This window comes from Humulus lupulus, chromosome 9 (genome assembly GCF_963169125.1).
Source record: "Humulus lupulus chromosome 9, drHumLupu1.1, whole genome shotgun sequence".
NCBI lineage: Eukaryota > Viridiplantae > Streptophyta > Magnoliopsida > Rosales > Cannabaceae > Humulus > Humulus lupulus.
This window is the reverse complement of record NC_084801.1, coordinates 135,649,923-135,658,400: the sequence shown is the minus strand read 5'-3', so window position 1 is coordinate 135,658,400 and position 8,478 is coordinate 135,649,923. Positions and strand designations below refer to the sequence as shown.

Sequence of the window (8,478 nt, the reverse complement as noted above, 5' to 3'; positions counted from 1 at the left end):
TTTCTAGCCAAGTGCTCTAATGGATAGAAAAAATTGTGTCTTACAAATGAGCTGTAGGCTCCTATTTATAGAGTTTAGAGACACCCTTTGAATTTCAAATTCCATCAACCCCCATGGCTGTTACCAATGTTTAATTGGATTAAAATGGAATTAAAAAAGAGATTTGGGAGTTATTTGGGTTTTTTGAGCCGTTCAACAAAGATTGAAAAAACTGAAAATTTGGTCAGTTTTGGCCTGTGGCCGCGGCCAGAGACATTAGTGGCTGCGGCCACTGGTCTCTGACCCACAGGGCGCGGCCACTGAATGTTGGTGGCTGCAGCCACTGACCAAATTCAGCACAAAAAATGTGTTGTTTTTCCAAACGGTTCCAAACCCTCCCAAATGATTTTGTAACTCCCAAAACACATTATTGGGGTTAAAATCATATCTCTAACAGCCATATCACATATGGCTTTATGAAATTCATCTCAATATTGTGTAACAACAATTTACACAATAAAGGGTAATATTTGGATGTTACAAATTTGTAACACCAAATATGTTACATTATTTGGATATATCTCATGTATCGAAATATTGTAACTCTATATTATATGTTACAATATGTGACACACTTTGTCACATTTATTTAATCTAAAACATTATATTATAATATAATATAATTTTACATTATATTATAAGATAATATAACACTTCCCACTTTCCCTTTCTATTCCTTCTCTTTATATTTACCCTAACTCACGATCTAATCCTCTCACTCACACTCTTAATTTTCTCTTTGCGTGTGTGAGTTCCTCTCTAGGGTTTTCAAAGTTTAAAGCTTTCAATGGAAAAAACCAAGAATGCCCGAGGTGGTTCGAAGAGGCATGTTCGTGATTCCCCATCTGTTCCAGCTTCTCCTTCGACTGCTCCTCCTGCTCCAGCGACCGTAGCTCTAGCGCAGGTTCCTGATCCTACAAAACATTATGGGAAATCAAAAACACAAGCGAGCAAGAAGACATTCACTCCGAATTCCCCACCTGAGATAGCTTCTCCAATCGCCTCGACCACCCCTGATCTTAGTGGTCATGATGAAATTCTTTCATCTGAAAAATCTTTGTCCAAGTCCTCTTCTTCTCAAAAGGGTGATTCCTCAAGAACAATCTCTGAAAGGGCCATTGTTCCTGTGCCAATGGTGAGTTCTCGAACACGTTCTCAGACCTCCACTCAGAAGCAAACTGAAGTGCTTTGTCCCCATGGTGTTCCCAAAGTCAAGGAAGTTGGTTCTTCTTCTCGGGGGAAAAATTTCAAAAATCATCCCCCTTCTGCATCTTCTTCAGAAGAAGAAACTGAGAATTTGGAAAAAAAATCAGAGGCTGAATATAATCCTAGGGCAGAATTTCAAGAAAAATAACAATATTTGGGAGATTCTGGTTCGAAAGTGCTGCATCAGAAAAGGAACCTGCTTTTACAGAACTTGTTGCTGCTGTTTCGAAACCTGCTGCTCAAGACAAAAGCAAAGGAAAACGTCCCATAGTTGTTCCAAAGTCTGCTCCTCCTCTGAAAAGGAAAAGACCATCTGATATCTCTCTTGAAAACTTCAAACCTCATTCACATTATTTTTGCTATAATGATCATGAGAGATATATGAAATTTTATGAGGCAAGAAACTTTATTGTTGAAAAGAATTATAATGTGATTTCTCATAAGCCATTTGGAGTTGTTAGTTTGTTGAAAGAAAGGCATTGGATGGACACTTGATTGGTTTTATTGGCTATGTGGATCGATTTGTGAAGGAATTCTATGCCAACATCACCGATGAGTGCCTAGATGAAAACTCCTTCATGTTTGGCAAAGTGTATGTGCGTGGTTATTGGTATTCCTTTACAGTGAATGATGTGGTTGAAGTTCTTCAATTACCAATCGGGGTGGAGCCATCTGATGTCATGTTTGATCATCATGAAGTATTTTCTGAACTCACTGGAGACAAGGATGTCGAGCTCACCGATGCTATACACATCTCTCAACTCACTTATCAACATGCAGTGCTTATGAGGTTTGTGTTCTCCAATTGGTTTCCTTGCTCAAATTTGGTAAATGTTTCTAATGACCTTGCTTTTTCTATTATACAAAATAACTACTGGTACTCAAGTTGATTTGGCTGATCTTATTTGGGAACAAATTATGTCTTTTAGAAAGGGTAAAAAGCCCAAACTTAACCTTCACTACAAGAAAAAATAGTATTCATAACACTTAAAAACTGCTAACTGGAACTATTGATAACACTTCTGAAAATGCTAACATAGCCCCTGTTATTAAAAGTCCAGTGTTTTCTATAACATTATTTGAATGTTATGTTCGGTGTTATCTTAAACTATTCAATAACACATTTTTAGGTGCTATAATATTCAAATAATAACATTTAGATAGAGTTTTTGGTTATAAATTTGAAGTTTAATCTTATACTTTTTTCATAACACTTTTCAACAGTTACATTTGATTATTTTGATAACATTTTTAGTTTGTTATATTATATAAACCATAACGATTTTTTACGCTTATAATATGTTTTTAAATCATAACATATAGTAATAAAATTTTAAATTTTATTTTGATAAGTATACTTATATGGTTTTTTTTTAATTAAAAGATTTTCATTATTGTATTTTGATAAAAAAAAATTCAAAATTAATCATAAAATGTAATTCTCAATAGATTGATAAACCATAAGTATTACATTAAACAATAACTAATTCAAACCATGAATGTGTCTACTTCATGAGATCTTAGTTCTAACTTAAGTTTGAAAGCATAACATAATAAAGTTTTATAATCTTGAACAATTTTTACTTCAAAAATGAAAAATAGAAACATTACAAGATACACAAAAGTAAACCAAACTTGCTCCATCCTTCAATTCATCATCCTTTGTGCACTTGTCTTTGTTGTGAGTCCATTTGCTTAGCTACAACAAAATTTAAATAATTAATGCTTCAACTTAAAGTTATAGTAAACTAAAAGAGTACATAAAAAAAGTTAATTACTTAATTATAACTTTATCAGCTGACCATGCAATTATATATTATAACTTTATTTTGCATCTATCTTGTGTTTAATATAAGAAAATAAAACCTAATAAGTACTAAGAATTTGAATAAATGTTTATGACAAACAAAAGTCAGTTGTCATCGAGACAGTACCTGAGGCCTGAAGCATCAAACTGTAAAGAGGCCTCAATAGCAGCATCATTGTATTCAGTAACAGGAGAAATTATTGGCTGGGTCTGGGGTGGAGTAAAGAATGGTACACTGCTCTCTTCTCGAGGTGGGAATTCAACTCCAGCAGTCTGTGATATATATTTATACATAGATTACTTAGAATACTTTATTATAAAAGTGAGTTAAGAAATCAAAATAGGTTCCTTTCCAAATACTGTAGTAGCACATTAGCTATAAAAACTCTAAACAGAAAAAGGAACACATAGAATTAATACAACCCATCCAAACACAGACGCAAAACATTCATCATAACTTAAGCATCAAGGACAACACTAAGGGATTCAACTTCAGCATATATATACCTTGTAGGCTAGTATAACCATGTATAACTAACATTCACATTCATCTGCAACCCATGCTATTGAAGCAACCGCTTATGAGCAAATAAAAAGAAAAGGCCAGTTAAGCAGTGGCTGGACAAATTTAAATATATGTAGGTAGCGAATGAAAATAATATGAAGTAACTCAATTTCTTAATTGAATGGAGGTGAAATAAAAAGCTCAACACCTTGAATTTGATCCAGACTAAGTGTTTCTAAGTTATAATATAGTGGCCAAAGTTATAAATAAAAAGTACAAGAATCTATACACACATGTTAATGAAATTAACACATGCCTACAACCAAACAAGGTCAAAAGGCCACTAGAAGTACAGGAAGCATTGTGCCAGATCCATATATATGTAGTATTGAAAAAGAAAGATTCACTAATAATATTACTGAATGTGTTTTTATTAATTGTTGTACATAGTATTACTCACTATTATAAATATGCCTTAGTTTCTTGATCTTGTACTAGTTACCTGTTGGTGTCTATAGCCCTTGTTCTAACCCCAACTTTAAAGCTAGATATAAGCCACAGAGAGGCCTTTAGTGCTGCTACAAAGAATGTGAGACACCATTAAGGATTCCTTAATTATAATATACTTAATAAGCTAGCTATAACAAATAAAAACACTTAGTGACACTATAATAAATAAGAGTTCAAGCAAATGTTTTGCAACTGTTAATGAGACAAGAAAACAACAACAGAACAAAAACTTGAACACCAGGATGTGTCTCATGCATGAACTCAAACAATTTGTTCACAACAGTTTTTAGGAACTTCCAGTGAGCTCTTAGAAACCTCGGGTACTGTCCAACAACATACCTGCAGAAAGAGAGGAGGATTATGTACAAGATTTCAAAAAAGTACTGGTTGTATACCTCCAACCAAGTTTCTCATAGTTCTCAAATTTACTCAAATTTACACATGTGACTATCGTTGATCAGAATAAACATTTTTTTGTAGTCAAAACAAAAATGCCAAGTAAACTATTATCACAACTAGGGAGGTGGGACGTAGAAAATATCTCGAGAAGTAAATGATGAGTTTATAGTTGAATCAGAAAGTATAAGCAGTGACCACAAATAGAAAATGAGTAGAAATAACATTTATAAGGTAAGTTAAAAATGTACCTGTTCTTCCATCATCGAACCAGATATAGACCCTATTTCCCAACATAATGTGTTTAAGTTGTTCCAATTCCAATCCTCGCCACTTAATTGTTTGCTTAGAATCTTTAGCATCTGCATCATACAAGGAGAATAGACAACATAAGATAGAAATTATAATGAAAATAATATATAACACAATCAAATGACACATTTTCTCTGCAAGTGTCTGACAAGATAGAAACAAGGTGTTCCATTATAATTATACATGCAGAAAATAATTTCAATTGAATGGCCAATAAAAGAAATTCCCCACTCATATTTTTCCTCAAACTATTCACTATCAGCAGCCCCTAAGCCGCAGCCACATGACTTGAAAGAAATTTCCACTCAAAATAGGTCACATCATAACAGAAATATTATTAGACATAAATATAAATAAAAACTATAGATAACACAAGCTTGTACTAACTTTGGTACAAATAGAAAACATGAAAAATATTTCAATACATTTACTACTTTATTTTCCATAAACCCATTCCAGCTTTTCCGTGTCCTCGTGATCAAGATGTGACAAATATATCAAAGTCTCCCTCATGATCTGCAACAATAATAGACCATAGAAATTTGGTTAAGGAAAGTTGCCATAATAAATAAGAGTTCAAGCAATTTTATACCTTAATTCCCTTTATTACATCCTCAAGAGTAATAACCTGTAACAGAGACAAAAAAAATAAGTCTGGATTAATAAAAAAAATGTTTTGCAACTGTTAATGAGAACACAAAACAGTAGCACCACCAAATTGCATTATTTAACTTTTTTATTTCTGTATTAGTAATTTATTTCCCTTTTGTAGAATAAATAAAAGAGATCATGTTGGACTTCACATTAATCAATATCTGAAACCAAAGTTAAAAATAATCACCTCAATTAAAGTAAGTCCAAATGGCTCAATGAAGGCTGGATTTATGAAAACACCCTACCAAAATAGAGATACACAAATCAGGTTGAAAAACATACCTGTTAGATAAAAGAAGTGATAGATTTCAGGGACACACGCACACATATGATATGTACCTTTGTTTTAGCTGCTAGACGATAGATTTCAGGGACATCAGATTGCTTATGACGTTTAGGATATGCAACTTGACCATATAGATCATATTTGTCAATCAACTTAAGAATTGAAAGAAGCACAGAGCTATTTGTGCTAGGCATTTCGTCAATATTGTCACGGTTTCCCATTATTAGCATCTGTATCAATAGGAAAACAAAAAGTGAGATTGCTAGGAAGTCATGTAAAACTATTGTATTTAAGAAGTTATGTAACAGGAAACAAAAATTCTAAAAATTACACACGATATACATAACAAGAAACCATTAAACCAGTAGCTTGTATGCCATTACACAAGTTCAAATTATAAGAATAAATAAAAGTGAGATCAAGAAAAAGCTCAATATGGAATATAATAATATTTTCTAGTTATAAATTAAAACAGATAAGCTGGTAAAACTATATAAAAAACAAGTTCAAATGGTAAATTGAACAACACGAGTTATGCTCAAAGCTTTCTCTTTTCCAATCCCTAACTACAGTCACCATCAAGATTAGAATACATTATTAATGTAATAGAAGTTGAAACCAACCAGAACTAACCTTTGAACAAACATCATCAGATGCCCCAGACTGCTTGAAAAGCTTTCCAAAATAAAATGGTATCAAGTCACTAATGCACACTCCCCTAATAACTATACAGTGTCAGATTGATTTTTCAATATAAGAATATCACCTAAAATGGTAATGGCTAAAGAGCTACAAGTGAAAAGCTTCATCAAACATGTTTAATAAAAATAACTAATTGAATTAGGAAGCTAACCAGTACACCCAAAAAATCGTCAATGTTATGTATCCAGCATTCCTAGAAAAGGACTCAGCAAGAGACTTCCATGACCCAACCAAAGTTAGCATCCTTGCTATAGATATGCCAACCTAAATCATTTACTATAAATAAGAATTCAGGCATACAATGGAACCATGAAACACAAATTTTACTAAAAGGAGCAAGAAAATTTCTTGAGCTTGTGAAACAGAAGTACCAGAACAGAAGATAGACCCAGATATTTAAAGCTTCTTCACTGATGAAAAGACCCCAAGCAGCAGCCATAAGCAGCCAAAAGTAAATCCACCTACAATGAGATTAAAGTGAGATTAACCCCATATTTCAAAAGTGCAAGACTTAGTGAGGTGCCAAGTTTCTATTGCTTCTGTGTTGTGCCCAGTCTGTGAGCAGGTGGAGGAATCGCATCAGCACCTTTTCTTTGATTGCTGGTTTTCCCAGCAAGTTTGGGCTCTGCTCAAAGGGTGGCTGGGTTCTGGTATTTGGCCTCTTCAGTATGTTGGCTGGAAAGAGTGGTTAGATAAGAAGCCTAAGAGTTTTCTGCACAGCTTTTCTATTGTTGTTTTGGCTGCTGCGGTTTATTGTGTGTGGTTTAATAGGAACTCTTGCATTTTTTCTGTCTGTTCCTATACTCCTTTGTATATAGTGAGGTTGATTGAGCAGGCTGTGAAGTATAGATTGAATGGTAGGCTGAGTCAAAAAGTCCTAAGGTAGAATTGTTCTCTAGCTGCTCTTATTAAATGCCTATAATCTGTTAGCCTTTTGAGTTGGTTTTGAACTGGTTGTATTTGTTTGTTTTGGTGCAATATATTCCTTTTTTCATAAAAAAAAATAAAAAAACTTGACACATGATTTTTAACAACTTCAATTAGTGCCTGAACAAATCAATATATTGGAATGAGCATACATAAGATGCAAAAATAATTATATAAATATGACTCATTGAGATTCATCCATACTTATTAAGATATATAGTAGGGATTTTGATTCCAAACAAGAACAAACAATGACTATTTAAGAAAAATGCTCAACCTAAAGCTAAGAACACACATGTATGTATATATAAATCATCCAACTAATCCTCAACAACCCATAAATCATTTACTTGTATTAAAGTTTTTTGTTGAAGTAAGAACTAAATAAATTGATAAGATAAGTATATTTGTTCAAGTAAAATTGAAATAACCCCAAAAAAATCAAACACCAACTCTAATGAATGAAAGCCAAGGAAGAAAGAGCTTACCCCACAACTCAACAATATTTTCCAATTTCTAAAACCAAAATCTGAAATAGAATTGAATAGAGAGAAGTTAGGGCAAGAGATTGAAATAAAATAGAAAGATTCAGATTTTACCCAAAATTGCAGAAAAAAAAGATGAGAGACTTGGATTTCTAAGAGAAAAATCTAAAATGACAGAGAGTAATCTATATTCATAATTCTACTTTGGTTAGGAGTGCCCAGCAAGAGTAATAGTTGCACACTTAATTGCTACATTGTACCTAAAGAGATGAAATGATAAAAGAAAAATTATGCCAGACATAAAGAGTATAAGCAAGGGAAAATGATTTCACAGCACAATAAGATTAAAACAAGAGGAATTATGTATATGTTTAAGACAATGTACAGACATGGGTTTCACAAGTCTATTAAAAGTAGGGATAAGTATATTGTTGGTTCAATAACAAACATAGAAAGCTAGATCAAGGTTATATGTACAGAGAAGATTCACTTCATCATGGTGAGCTCTATTAATAAATCAAGTTCAAACAAACACTCAATTGAAATTTGTAATGTGTCTTGACAAAAATTGATTGGCTCAGACAATATTCAATATTCAAATTTATTACTTACATAAACTATATTCAATTGTATAAAATTCTCGGTTATG

General features: G+C 32.8%; 1 long non-coding RNA gene across 1 annotated transcript; it reads right to left on the bottom strand.

Moving 5' to 3' along the window:
* Nucleotides 1-5,230: 5,230 nt before the first annotated feature.
* Nucleotides 5,231-5,673, bottom strand: LOC133802098 (uncharacterized). Its single transcript, XR_009877138.1, has 3 exons — nucleotides 5,617-5,673; nucleotides 5,368-5,403; nucleotides 5,231-5,291 (listed from the first exon to the last, which is right to left on the bottom strand). It is a non-coding gene; the product is annotated as an uncharacterized LOC133802098 (long non-coding RNA).
* Between the last annotated feature and the right edge of the window lie 2,805 nt (nucleotides 5,674-8,478).